Raw genomic sequence first — 12,775 nt, forward strand, 5'->3', positions numbered from 1 at the left:
GGACAGAATCCAGTGCTCCAACCGGGACTAGAACCCAGGGTGCCGGCGTCGCAGGCCCCCAGCTCTAATTTTAAAACAGTTCTTAGCCTGTGTCCTTTTCAGTGAGCTGGGAAGGTGGTCAGCTAAAGCTCACAACACTGGTCTCAACACCTGTTTGCAAACTCTGCTTTAGTGGGCTGACCTCACTCTGGAGTGTGGAACCCCACTGGCATCTATTGTCTCAGGGTCTTAGTCAATACTCCGACAAAACAAGTTCTCTTCTCATATCCTGTCGTACTTGTTAAACCACCACAGGCAGGTTTCCATCACAATCCCTAACTCATCCTTATCCAGAAAGGCAAAACAGCTTCTGGATGCATAAAGATTTTGACTAAAACAAGGTCACTGGGTGGGAACGGGGCAGGGGGAAGTGGCATGAGCTGTAGCTGCAGGGTGAAATGGTAGTGATGGGATGGAGTGTACCCAGAGGGGCTGTTGGGAACCGAGAGAAAGGAATGTGGCCTTGGGGGCTAGGGATGGTGGGAGGAACTCAGGGGATTGAGGGGCTGGGAGTCACCGGAAGAGTGGGGGACCCGGACGATGGAGGGGACTTAGTTTGGGACAGGGAAGACATGGGAAGGGAGATGGGGCCAAAGAGCAACGAGGGAGCTGGAGAGAAGCAGAGAGGACTGGGTGGGACTGGGAGGAACTGGCAGCTGTCTTGTATAGAGAGAAAGGAAAACACGGTTTTTTATGGTGGTGAAATGTTAGTTACCATTTTAAGTGCTGTTTAGTGTACAGCTCAGCGGCACTAAGGACGTTCCCATTATTGTGCAACCAGCAGCACAATCCCTCTCCAGGGCCTTCGCATCCTCCCATACAGGAAGTCTGGGCCCAGTAAACATTCTCCCCTCTCCTAAGACTCTGGTCACCCCTATTCTACTTTCTTATACAGAGAACAATGTAAGCTATGATCTCCTTGTCCCTAGCAGAGCCGTGACGGACTGGGTGAGAGAAATGGGGTGACCTGCGGGATGCAGCAGAGCCTGGGGAGCTCTGTGGGAAATTGGGAGGTGCTGGGAGGGGCTGAGGGCACCTGGCTGGGGTGAGGAGTTTTGGGGGCACTGGGTGATGATGGGGTAGATGGGGTGACACCAGGCTGGCCACCTCCAAAAGTCATAGCCTTTCCCAATACAGTCTGGCCCTGCTGCGGCAGGTTTTCCCCGCCCCACCCTGCCCTGGCCTGGCTGTGCACATTACAGCTGCTGGACCCTGCCTGGATGCCAGGATTCCCCTAGCCACCCACCCACTGCCCACGGGCCAGCACGCTCTCATCCCGCCTGGGTGAGAAGTGAAAGGGGACTTCCCCCCTTCCCTCTCTCTGGGCCTAGGGGCCTAGCTGGAGGCTACGTTACACCCTGTGCGTGTTTTACCTGGAGGAGCATCGGGGCAATTCAAAGTCCCTGTGTAACGGCCCATCTGGGAAATGGGTGAATGATCTCCCACAGTCCCACGTGAGGTACTAGGCACTGTGGGATCAGGACAGACCAGAGGAACTGGAGCACACGGGGCAGAGGGACAGGGAGCTGGATGACACAGAACTGCAATGCCATGGGGGACCTGAGTTGGTAACCTATGGAGATGGGGGGAGCTGGGATTCCGTGGGGAGTGGAGTGAGATGCTGTGTGGAGGTGGCTGGCGTGCGAGGGCAGGAGCAGGTTAGGGACTGGTGGGGACCTGCTTGGGGGGGGGGGGAGTGCTGGGAGGAGCTGAGGGTGAGGCTTAGCTGCAAAGGGCCTGGGAAATGATGGGAGCTACAGGGCCATGGGGGAGGGGCTGAGGGAGCCGCACCCTCCTCCTCCCATGGTAGTTAAGCTTCCCCCTTATGATTAACAGATTTCTCAACTTCTTGTGGTTCTCCCAGTTTGGGCGTTGTCCATTTTAGAGCTGAGTTAGGTGCACACCGAACAGGAATCCCTGCCCGACGTGGGCCCCACCAAATCCACCCTCCGCAGGGCAGGACCGTGTCCTCCCCTCGCGTGGAGCCCTTCAGAGACCGACACCCCCTGCTCCTTCTTGGGCCCCTCTGCCTCTGAGCACACCACACCCTGGCTCTGGCTGCCTGCTCTCCCCACACGGGGCCTGCCTGCCTCATTCTTCCTGAGTCTCAAAGAAATCTTTGGACAGCGTCTGGTCAGGCCATCCTGGCTCTGAGAACCACACGGCCTGAGCTCATCTTCCTCAGGTCACTGGCCAGCGCCTGCCCCCAGCGGAACATCCGCTCCCCCAGGGCAGGGCCCCTGTGTGCTCACTGCTGCCCTCCCCACACCTGGAACGGTCCTTCGAGGTCCCTGAGTGCCCAGGAAGTGGCTGTGACTGGGGCGGGCACTTGGTGCAGAGGTTAAGACGCGGCTTGGGGTGCCTGCGTCCCGGATCAGAGTGCCGGACATGTGAGTCCTGTTTCCCGCTCCTGACTCGAGCTTCCTGCTAACGCGACTCTGCAAGTGGTGATGGCTCAAGTTGGGTTCCTGACACCCACACGGAGACCTAGATGGAGTTCCCAGCTCCCAGCTTCGGCCTGGCCCTGCCCTGGCTGTTGTAGGCATTTGAAGAGGGAACCAGTGATGGGAGATCTCTGTCTGCCTTTCAAATAAAATAAACATTTTTTAAAAGAAAGCTTATCTGAGAGGTAATGGCAGGAAGCTAGAGAGTGAGGGATGGAAGGCCAGCGCCATGGCTCAACAGGCTAATCCTCCGCCTTGCGGCGCCAGCACACCGGGTTCTAGTCCCGGTTGGGGCACCGGATTCTACCCCAGTTGCCCCTCTTCCAGGCCAGCTCTCTGCTATGGCCCGGGAAGGCAGTGGAGGATGGCCCAAGTGCTTGGGCCCTGCACCCCATGGGAGACCAGGAGAAGCACCTGGCTCCTGGCTTCGGATCAGTGGAACCAACAGCAAAAAGGAAGACCTTTCTCTCTCTCACTATCCACTCTGCCTGTTAAAAAAAAAAAAAAAAAAAAAAAGAGAGAGTGAGGGATGGAGACAAAGCCAATCCGAGTGTGTTATTGAGGTCTCCATCGTGGGTGAACTGGGCTCAGTTCCACTGAAGACCCTCCGAGGAATCTATACAAGGTCTTTCAGAACTGATACCTGCAGAGCTACTGAGAGAAACACTAACCTTTCAGCTCCCACGCTTACTTCGGTTATTATTATTTTTTAAAAACTTTATTATTTTTTATTTATTTGAAAGGCAAAGTTACACTGAGAGAGATACCAAAAGAAAGCTTCCATCTGCTGGTTCACTTTCCCAAGGGCTGCAATGGCTGGAGCTTGGCCAGGCTGAAGCCAGGATCCAGGAGCATAATTCGAGTCTTCCATGTGGGGTGGCAGAGGCCCCAACACTTGGGCCATCTTCCACTTTTTTCCCAGGCCATTAGCAGAGAGCTGGCTTGGAAGTGGAGCAGCCAGGCCAGAAACCGGTGCCCATATGGGACGCTGGCTCCACAGGCAGCGGCTGTACCCATTAGACCACAAGGCCATCACTCCAAATAAATCCTGAAAAACAGTTTAGTATCAACTAAGTAAGATTAATGATGACAGATGATATTTCGATTTGCCAATGTATTTAACTGATTTATTGCTCATTATTTTTCCTTGCAACTCACTGCCTTTTTGTAGGTTTAGTTCTTTAAGTGATGTCTGAAAATTATGTATTTCAATTGCTGTTGCTATAGCTATGTACCCAACTCTAGGTTCAGGTTTATTTTTGTGCCTTTGAAAATATTTTCTGGCTTCCAGTGCTGTTTTTTAGGTAATCAGCTTTTTCTCTGGTAGAATGTTTTATTGATCCCGGGATATTCTAAATTTTGCTAAAATACGGAAGTAGAAATGGGATTGTGTTTGTTCTTCATGCTTAGATTGTTTTCTCAATATAAGGACTTATGGGTTTTGCATTTCCTGTTTAATCTTCCATTTCATTATCTTTCTCTAGCTGTATTCAGTTAGCTACTCAGCCCACTTTAAATCATATTTAGTTGAGGGGCAGAGAGAGTGACAGTGAGCTCTCCCATCTGCTGGGTTCACTCCCAAATGACCACAGTGGCTGGGCCAGGGCCAGGGTGAAGCTGGGAGCTGGGAGCCAGAAATACAACCATCCAGGTCTCCCACATGGGTGGCAGGAACCCAATGACTTGACCCATCACTGCCATCTCCCAGCGTTGCATTGGCAGGAGGCTGGAGTCAGGGTGGAGCTGAGAATCCAATCCAGGTTCTCAGGGTGGGATGCTAGTACCCCGACTGCTAGGCTACACACCGCCCCCCCCAGCCCACCTTTTGAGGTTTTATTTATTATTATTTTAAAATACTTTAAAAATTGATTTGTTAGACACAGAAGGGGTCAGCACTGTGGTACAGCAGGTTAAGCCACTGCCTGCAGTGCCGGCATCCCATATGGGTGCCAGTTCGAGTCCCGCTGCTCCACTTCCCATCCAGCTCCCTACTATGGCCTGGGAAAGCACAGGAGGATGTCCCAAGTGTTTGGGACCCTGCACCTGTGTGGGAGACCTGGAAGAAGCTCCTGGCTCCTGGCTTCAGCCTGGCTCAACCCTGGCAGGTGTGGCCAGTTGGGGAATGAACCAGCAGATGGAAGACCTCTGTGTCTCCCTCTCTCTCTGTAACTTAGCCTTACAAATAAATAAATAAATCTTAAAAAAAAAATAGAGAAAGTGTGTTCTCAACTGCTGGGTCATTCCTCAAATGCCCACAGTGACCGAAGCTGGGAACTCAATCTGGGTTCCCACGTGGGCTCTAGGGACCCAACTGACCCCCCACTGCTGCCTCCTGGGGTGGGCACTGGCAGGACGCTGGAACCAGGGGCTGGGTCTCGCGTGCGGCCGTCTGATGTGGGATGGAGGCGTCCCTGAGACTCTACTGTAACTTCAATTCTGTAATTTCTAATGCGTTTTGTTTTTCATTTGTCCTATTAGTTCATGATCCGCTTTTCTTTATATTTCTTTGAGGACCCCGCCTTTCCAACTCTCAAATGTTATTTCCTTAAGGTTCAGCCCTTCTGAATGGTTTGCTTTCTTTTTAAAAAATGACTTAAAAAAAAGTTTAATTTGTTTGAAAGGCAGAATGACAGAGAGAGAGTGAGAGAGACGGACCGTCCATCTGTTGAGTCACTCCCCCAAGTGGCTGCCACCGCTGGGGCGGCCAGGCCGAAGCCAGGAGTTCCACCCGGGCCTCCCCCGTGGGTGCAGGGGCCAGGCAGGGCCCCTCCACCGCCTTGGCAGGCGCATCAGCAGGGAGCTGGGTGGGACGTGGGGCCGCCGGGACTGGACCACCTGGGCTAGGGGGCGGCGGCCACGGCTGGTCTGCTTGCCCGGGCCCGGTCTTCTCCGCGGTCCGCACCCTGCTTTGAGGTTCTCTGGAGACTCCTCAGGCCGCGTGCTAGGCCTCAGCCCAGCGTGTGTCGGGGCGCGCTCAGTGCCCGCCCGATGCTGCAGAGGCGGGCCCAGCCCTGTGTGTGCAGGCCGCGCGCCACAGTCGCCAGGAACACTGAAAGCCGCACCTCAAGGCGTGTAGAGCCGAGCTCCACCGGGGTCTGAAACCCCCCGGAGCCGGGAAGCCAGAAAACCAGGCTGCGGCGCCCGCCCCACCCAGCTGACCACATCCTCTTATAGAATATGGGACCCCCTACGGGCCTGAGCATGCGCCCTGGGCCCGGCTACAAGCGCATCCTGGGAAGGGGGCGGGTCAAGCCGACAGTTAGAGACAGCATCACTTTGCAGAGGTACGAGAGTTCCATCTCCTCTCCCTAAATGGCTGCAACAGCCGGGGCTGCGCAAGGCTGAAGCCAGGAGCCAGGAGCTCCATCCAGGCCTCCCATATGGGTGGGAGGGACTCCAGTGCTTGGGCCATCTTCCACTGCTTTCCAAGGCGCATTAGCGGGAAGCTGGATGGGAAGTGGAGCAGCCGGGACTCGAACCCGTGCTCTGAGGTGGGATGGCTGCATCACAAATGGCAGCTTAACCCGCTGTGCCACGACACTGGCCCTTCTCTACATGCTGCACGGCCGCTGTTTGTTAACTCACTTGTGTTGTACAGTCAGAGCCGGGGACGTGCACACACCCCAGAGCTGCACACTCGCGTTTCTGAGCACTCGCGACAAGCCTATTTTGATAGAGGCCACAGGAGAGGAGTAAAAGCAACCTCTCGTTTTTTGTTGAGATGAGTTTTAAATATATGTGCCTATTTACTAGTTTTCTTTAGCCACATGCACACATGTCGCCCGTATGTACAGGAGAACCCTTTTATGTACAGGGATGAAATCCAAGACCCCCAATGAATGCCTGATACCCCAGATAGGTAGGTCAGAATACGTATACTGTGCCATATATATATATATATATATATATATATATATGTTTAATTTATAAATTAGGCACAGTGAGAGATGAACAGCAACAATGATAAAATAGAACAATTATAACAATAAACTTATGATAAAACTGATAAGGATGGCGTCTGTACTTGGCTCTCAAAATGGCTCATTGTATTATACTCACCTTTCTCAACCACAGGTAACTGAAACTGTGTGCACGGTCACAGGTGCCAGACCCATAGCCTTTGTAACTTTTTTTTTTTTGACAGGCAGAGTGGATAGTGAGAGTGAGAGAGAGAGAGAGAGAGAAAGGTCTTCCTTTTTGCTGTTGGTTCACCTTCCAATGGCCGCTGCGGCCGGTGCATTGCGCTGATCCAAAGGCAGGAGCCAGGTGCTTCTCCTGGTCTCCCATGCGGGTGCAGGGCCCAAGCACTTGGGCCATCCTCCACTGCTATCCTAGGCCACAGCAGAGAGCTGGCCTGGAAGAGGGGCAACCGGGATAGAATCCGGCGCCCCAACCGGGACTAGAACCCGGTGTGCCGGCGCCGCAAGGTGGAGGATTAGCCTGTTAAGCCACGGCGCCGGCCAGCCTTCATACATTACCAACTACTTAACTCTTATGACCATCCTGGGAAGCAGATTATTATGATCCCATTTTACAGACAAGGAAACCGAGGCATCAACAGTGCTGAACTGTGGGTGGGATTCAGGGCCCCGGGCTCGTGCTCACCACTACTTGACATGCTCTGTGTGTGTGTATACGCTCGTGTGCTAGCTTGCACGTGGCAGTGCGGCCATGAAGTCTGTCTTGACTGCGGTACGATTTTCTCAGTAAGAAGAGGACCCAGCTGCAGAAAACCCAGGGGCCTGCCCCAGACGGGCTCTGCCCACTTCCTCCCTGCCTGCTCACGGGGTCTCTCGGTCCGGCTCAGACTCAAGGGCGGGAGGGTAGCAAGGAGGCTGCAGTAGGGGCCTCTCCCACCCTGTTCCACCCTCTCCCACTCCCATCCCATCCTTAGGAAAATACGTTCCTGGCAGACAGTAGGGACCGCCCCACCCCAGGACGGAAGAATGTAAAGAGGGCTAGCATGCCGCCCCCACTGTCAATGTCTTGTGCAGAGAGAGACAGAGAAATGGACACATAGTAAGAGCTGGGACAGAAAGGAGCCAAGACAGAAAAACAGACACAGGACCCTCAAGACGGAGACATCCCTGGAGGGGGCTGAGAGTGAAGTAGCTGGGAGGTGGGCCAGACAAGTGTGAGCAGAAGTGGGGCAGTGCAGGGAGATGGCCCCGGGGGACCGGGGGAATTCTGGGACATTCTGATTCAGAAGGACCTAGACCCAGGGACGCCCCCCTCCCTCCGCCCACCCCAACGACCAACATGGCCCTTCCTCAGGAGTGGGTGGGGCTGGGTTGGAGTAGGTGTGCGTGGTGTCCAGTCCCTTCCCTGGGCCGTGGGCTTGGTGTCCCTGGAGCCAGGGACAGGTGCTGGCCTCTCCTTGCCCTCCCCTTGCGCGGGGCCAGCTGGCCCCACCTCCCAGGGCCAGTGTCGGGTTCCGGGCTGTTCCCTGGGGGAACTTTGATCTGGAAAGAATGAGAGTGACCGATCTGGCTGCTGCCCAGGGCCCAGTTGTGTCGCTGAGACCTGGCCTGAGCTGCCCCTGCCGCCTTCCGGCCCACTGGGACACCAAGCAGTTCCCCCAGACTCAGGAGCGGCTGATGGAGTCGTTCTCCCTCCCTGGCCCTCCCAGTCACCCTGTCACTGTTCATTTTCTCCTTGGGGCACTCATGCATCCAGGACCTGCTCCCCTGACTCACCCTGCAGTGGTGGGGATGGGGGCTGAGCAAGGGGGGACAGAGGGATGAGGGAGATAAGGTCCTGCCCTCTGGGGGCCCCTAGCCTGAGTGGGGAGGGCTGGCTGCCTGGGGAGGCAGGAAGGAGAGGGTGGTGGGGGTCAGTGGAGGAGGAGTGGCGACAGCTTCTCAAGGAAGGCTTCCCAGAGGCTGCGGCCTTTACGCTGGGTTCTGAAGAACTGACAAATCTTTGGCAAGCGGAAGCGGTGCTTGGAGCCGGGGGCTCAGGGCAGGCAGTGTTTGAGGAGTGTGGAAGAGCCCTGTGCATTTGTTGGGTGGGGAACTGGGTGGGTAGGAGGGTCCCCGATCAGGAAGAACCTTGCATGGCACCCAAAGGCATGGCCCTGTTGCTGGAGTGGGTTCATGGATGGGGCAGGGGTCCTCGCTGGGACAGTTCAGAGCATGATGCCTGGGGGCTGCCGGAGGAGGTGGCGGCCTGGTGGCCCTCTGGAAGAAGGGCAGCTGCCCCTGGGACCTCCCCTGCCCGGCCCGCGGCCCCAGCCAGTGCGCGCAGCCCGTTCAGCCCTGGGCTGGCCCCGGGCCTGGCCCCTCCACCCCCGCTGCCCACTCTGACTGACGAGGCCTTTTGCTGGGCTGAAAGCAGACACTGCCCAGCCTGTGGGGCCCCTGGGGAAGGCCCGTAGTAAGCCAGAGCCGAGCCGCTGAGCCAGGCCCTATAAATAACCCCTCCCCCGGCCCCTTTCCTGGGAAGGGGGAGGGGAGGGACCGGGCCTTTGGGTGGGAAGTTGTGGGGGGACTGAGGGAGAAAGGAGGAGCCCAGAGTTTGGGGCCCACGTGTGCCCCTCAGGGCAGGGCAGACAGAGTTGCATTCAGAGACTGCTGTCACAAGAGGGCCCGAGCGGCCTTCCTCCCATCCCTGGGAGGGTTTCCCAGGGGCCCCGGAGTCTGGATCTGAGCCGTGAGGGTCCCCAGGCTGGGCCTGGCCTGCTCCTGAGAGCCTGTCCCCTGTGGCCCAGGACACAGTAGGCTGGGCGCTTGTTGAGCCCCTGTTTCCCCAAGGCTCAGACAAGTGCCTGCTGCTCCGGGGCCTCCGTCTGCTCTCCTGGCTGCGCGGTGGGAGCTGGGACGGTCTGGCCCTGGGGCCTGGGCTTAGGGACTGGGACCCCAGGAGGCTGGGTACTACGAATGGAAAGTGTGAGCCCAGCAGCCTTATCTGGGCTGGAAGCAGCTGTCCCCACTCCACACCCTGTGCAGCCCGCCTCTGGGGGAAGGACCACGAGCCCTTCCGGCCGGAACTGGGAGGTCTTTGTGCTCCGTGGGTGGTTCCTCCCCAACCGGGGTCCTGAAGGGCAGGAAGCTCTGCTCTGTCGCCCCCTCCCCAAATCAGGACGGCCCTTAGAACTGCACAGGCAGGAGCCTTTGCAGAGGTGGGCCCGCGGCACCCAGGGTGAGCATCTTTGGCAGAGCTACGCCAGTTTGGTAGGGTCTGCCAACGATGCGCTCCACCCTTGCACTCATGCTCACGCTCAAACATTTGGTCCACGTGTGCCTGTGGACATACATGACACCTAGGGACAAGCATGTGGGTGGCATCGGCTGCATAGGATGCACCCTGCTGCCTACTCCGACACCTGTAATGCAGACGCACATGTACAACTTCTCAGGATCGCCACCTAGGCGCAAACCCTCTTCCGCACGTGGAAGCTTCTAAACTAGTATCCCTCCCTCTACATGTATGTGCAGTGGAGACTCCCGAATTCTTTCCTCTATACAGACACACCCACACCATGCGGGACAAAGACTGGCATGACAGACATACCCAGATGCCCACCAGAGTGGCCGCTGTGAAGGAGGAATTGGTGGAGTGGAGGGCAATTGGTGTTCCTTCTTCCCAACCCCCTAGGGGCCAAAGGTCCTGGATCAGCCCCTGTGCTTCGCATCTGTTAGGCAAAGCTGTGGGGAAGGAATAGGGCAGTGGCCCATGTGTCCCTCTCCTAGGCACAGCCCTGGGTCCTGGCTGGAGATGAGACTTGGGGACTACAGGACATGGCCACCATGGGACCTCTGCACAGCCTCCCCCATATCTTCTACCCCCTCTTTATCACTCCGCCTGGCTCCTGAACCCAGCAACCTGGCAGGAAAAGATAAATGCAAGCCTGAGTCCCCACCCCTGTGGAGCTCAAAACAAGGCAACGGTTTCCAGGGCCAGGGGCTGGCTCGCAGGAGCTGGGAGGAGGAGGAGCTGGGGCTGGTGTGTTTGATGGGGCTGGGGGAGTTCGGTGCTGGAGTGCGCCTCTCCTTGCAGGGTGTTGGCATTCTCCCCCCAGCCACCTGCAGCTGTAGCCTGGGAGGGGTAGGGTCTGGCTAGTCTCTGCACCTTGCCCGCTAGCAGGCATGGTTGCCAGGGCCTCCATAGCGGGGTGTGGCAGGGCCAATCAGGGCCTCACAGATAATGGATCTGACCTGGTCCTTCCTGGCTGGATCAGCCTGGAAAGATTCCCAATGAGATCGACAGCTGCTGCCTTTGACCCAGAGCAAAGGCGGATGGGACCCTGGAGATGTGTCCAGGAGCTGCCCCCCCCCAACAACTCAACAATTCCATTGAATCACTTTCTCTGCGACCCATTTTCGTGAATGGTACCCCTGAATGTCCCAGCCAGAATTTGGAGGCCATCCTTGCCCCATCCCTCCCCTTCCCTCACTGTCCATCCGTCCAGCAGTCCTGTTGGCCTCACCCACTCTCCATGAGTTCCCTCCTCCTAGACATTCAGTGCCCAGCGTTGATGAGCACTCACTAAAGCAACACTGCACCAGATGTGGGGCAGACGGCCCCTGCTCTCTGCAGATGGGGTCTGATGCATGCTGGGAGTATGTGTGTGTGCATCCATGCCTGTGCACCTGGGGGTGCAGAGAGGGAAGCAATGGTCCCAGGCAGGTGGGCAGGGCCCATCAGTCTTCTTTTGAAAGGGGGGGGGGAGGAATCTTCCATCTGCTGGTTCACTCTCTAGCCTACAACAGCTGACATCTGGGCCAGGTCAATGCCAAGTGCCCAGAACTCCATCTAGGTCTCCCAGATGGGTAGCAGGAACACAAGTACTTGAGCCATCCTCTGCTGCCTCCCAGGGTGGGCGTTAGCAGGAAGCTGGGTCAGAGAGTGGCGACTCGAACCCAGGCACTCTGATATGGCATCATTTCATGGGCCAATGTCCATTCCTTGCGTCCTTCTCCATCTCCAAGCCTGTCCTGTGTTGCCCAGGGCCCGAGGGGTTTGGGAGTGGGGAAGAGGGCTGGAAGCAGTGCATCAGGCAGGGATTCCGGTCTTCGCAAGCCTTGCTGCATGGTCTGGGGCCTGCCCTAGCCTCTCTCGGGGACTCAGTTCCCCCGTCTCAAGCCCAGGGCTCTAACTGCTCTCGCTTTATGGATCTGTCTTGATAAGGATTTGACCGTGTGGGCTGGCTGGCAGGGGGACTCTGGATGACGCGCCATCCCACCTCACTTGGAGCCTCGAACTGGAGCAAAGCAAGGGACCGGCAGGCAGTGGAGGGGGGGCGGTCAGAGCCAGGTGAAGGGGAGCCGGCAGGGCAGGCGCCAGGGCCCCCAGGCCTCAGTGGGAGGTCGGTCTCCACTTGCTCACTGACATCAGGGCTGGTGAATGTGGAGGGAGTTCAGCCAGGTTCATCAGCCCTCACCTCCCTCGCAGCCTGGTACTGGGCAGGAGGGGAGTGTAGGGGGAGGGAGCCCCCTGGGCCTGGGAGCAGAGCTCACAGCACCATGCTGCTCCGCCCCCATCCCCTCCCAGCCCCCTCCTCACACTCCTGGTTCATCTCTTTCTCTCCTAGGCTCAGCTCCAGCTACTGACTCAGTGGTCTGACTGCCGAGGGCGAGGAGCCAGGGGGGATGGTTTGAATCTTGTACCATCTGCTTTCCCAGGACCCGCAGCGAGCACCCATCTCCGCCCTCAACAGAGTCTCTGCTACAGCCCTGGGAGAGGCTGGGCCCCGTGCCCAGGCAGCCCTGCTTAGGTGGCTCTGGAGGGACCGCATACCCAGCTGAGGCTGGACAGTACAGTGCCCCTGCAGTCCACCCCGCCCTCTGCTTCCCAGCTACCCATCCAGGTGTATGCCCAGGTGCACAACAGCTGTGGGGCCAGGGGCCAAACTGTTTAGCCCCTCCCAAGACCCCCTGAGAGCGGGCCTTCCTTGGGCCCTGCAGCATGAAGACTGAACTTCTCTGGCTAAGATGGGGTTTTGCACCTCCAGGCTCCTGTGCTCAGAGCTGTGGAGCCCATGATGCCATCTGGGGCAAGAGCTGCTTTAGCAGCATCTCACAAGGTCTCCATCAGAGATTCCACCCTGAGAAAGGAAGGCTGTGTGCCTCACCCTGTCCAGACGGCTACTCGGAACACACACACACACGCACACCCAAGGCAGCATGCACTTTTTGGCACTTGACTTTCTCATGAAATAATTGCTGGAAGGCTCCATGGATTAGGTAACCCAGCGTTCCTTCCTGTCCCTGTTTGCAGGGGGCGGGAGGGGGGATCAGCACTCAGCATCTGTTAGGCGGATCCAGCTCCTTTGGGGGCATCGCAGGCCTGTC

The sequence above is a fragment of the Lepus europaeus genome, chromosome 18 (assembly GCF_033115175.1).
Source record: "Lepus europaeus isolate LE1 chromosome 18, mLepTim1.pri, whole genome shotgun sequence".
Classification (NCBI taxonomy): Eukaryota; Metazoa; Chordata; class Mammalia; order Lagomorpha; family Leporidae; genus Lepus; species Lepus europaeus.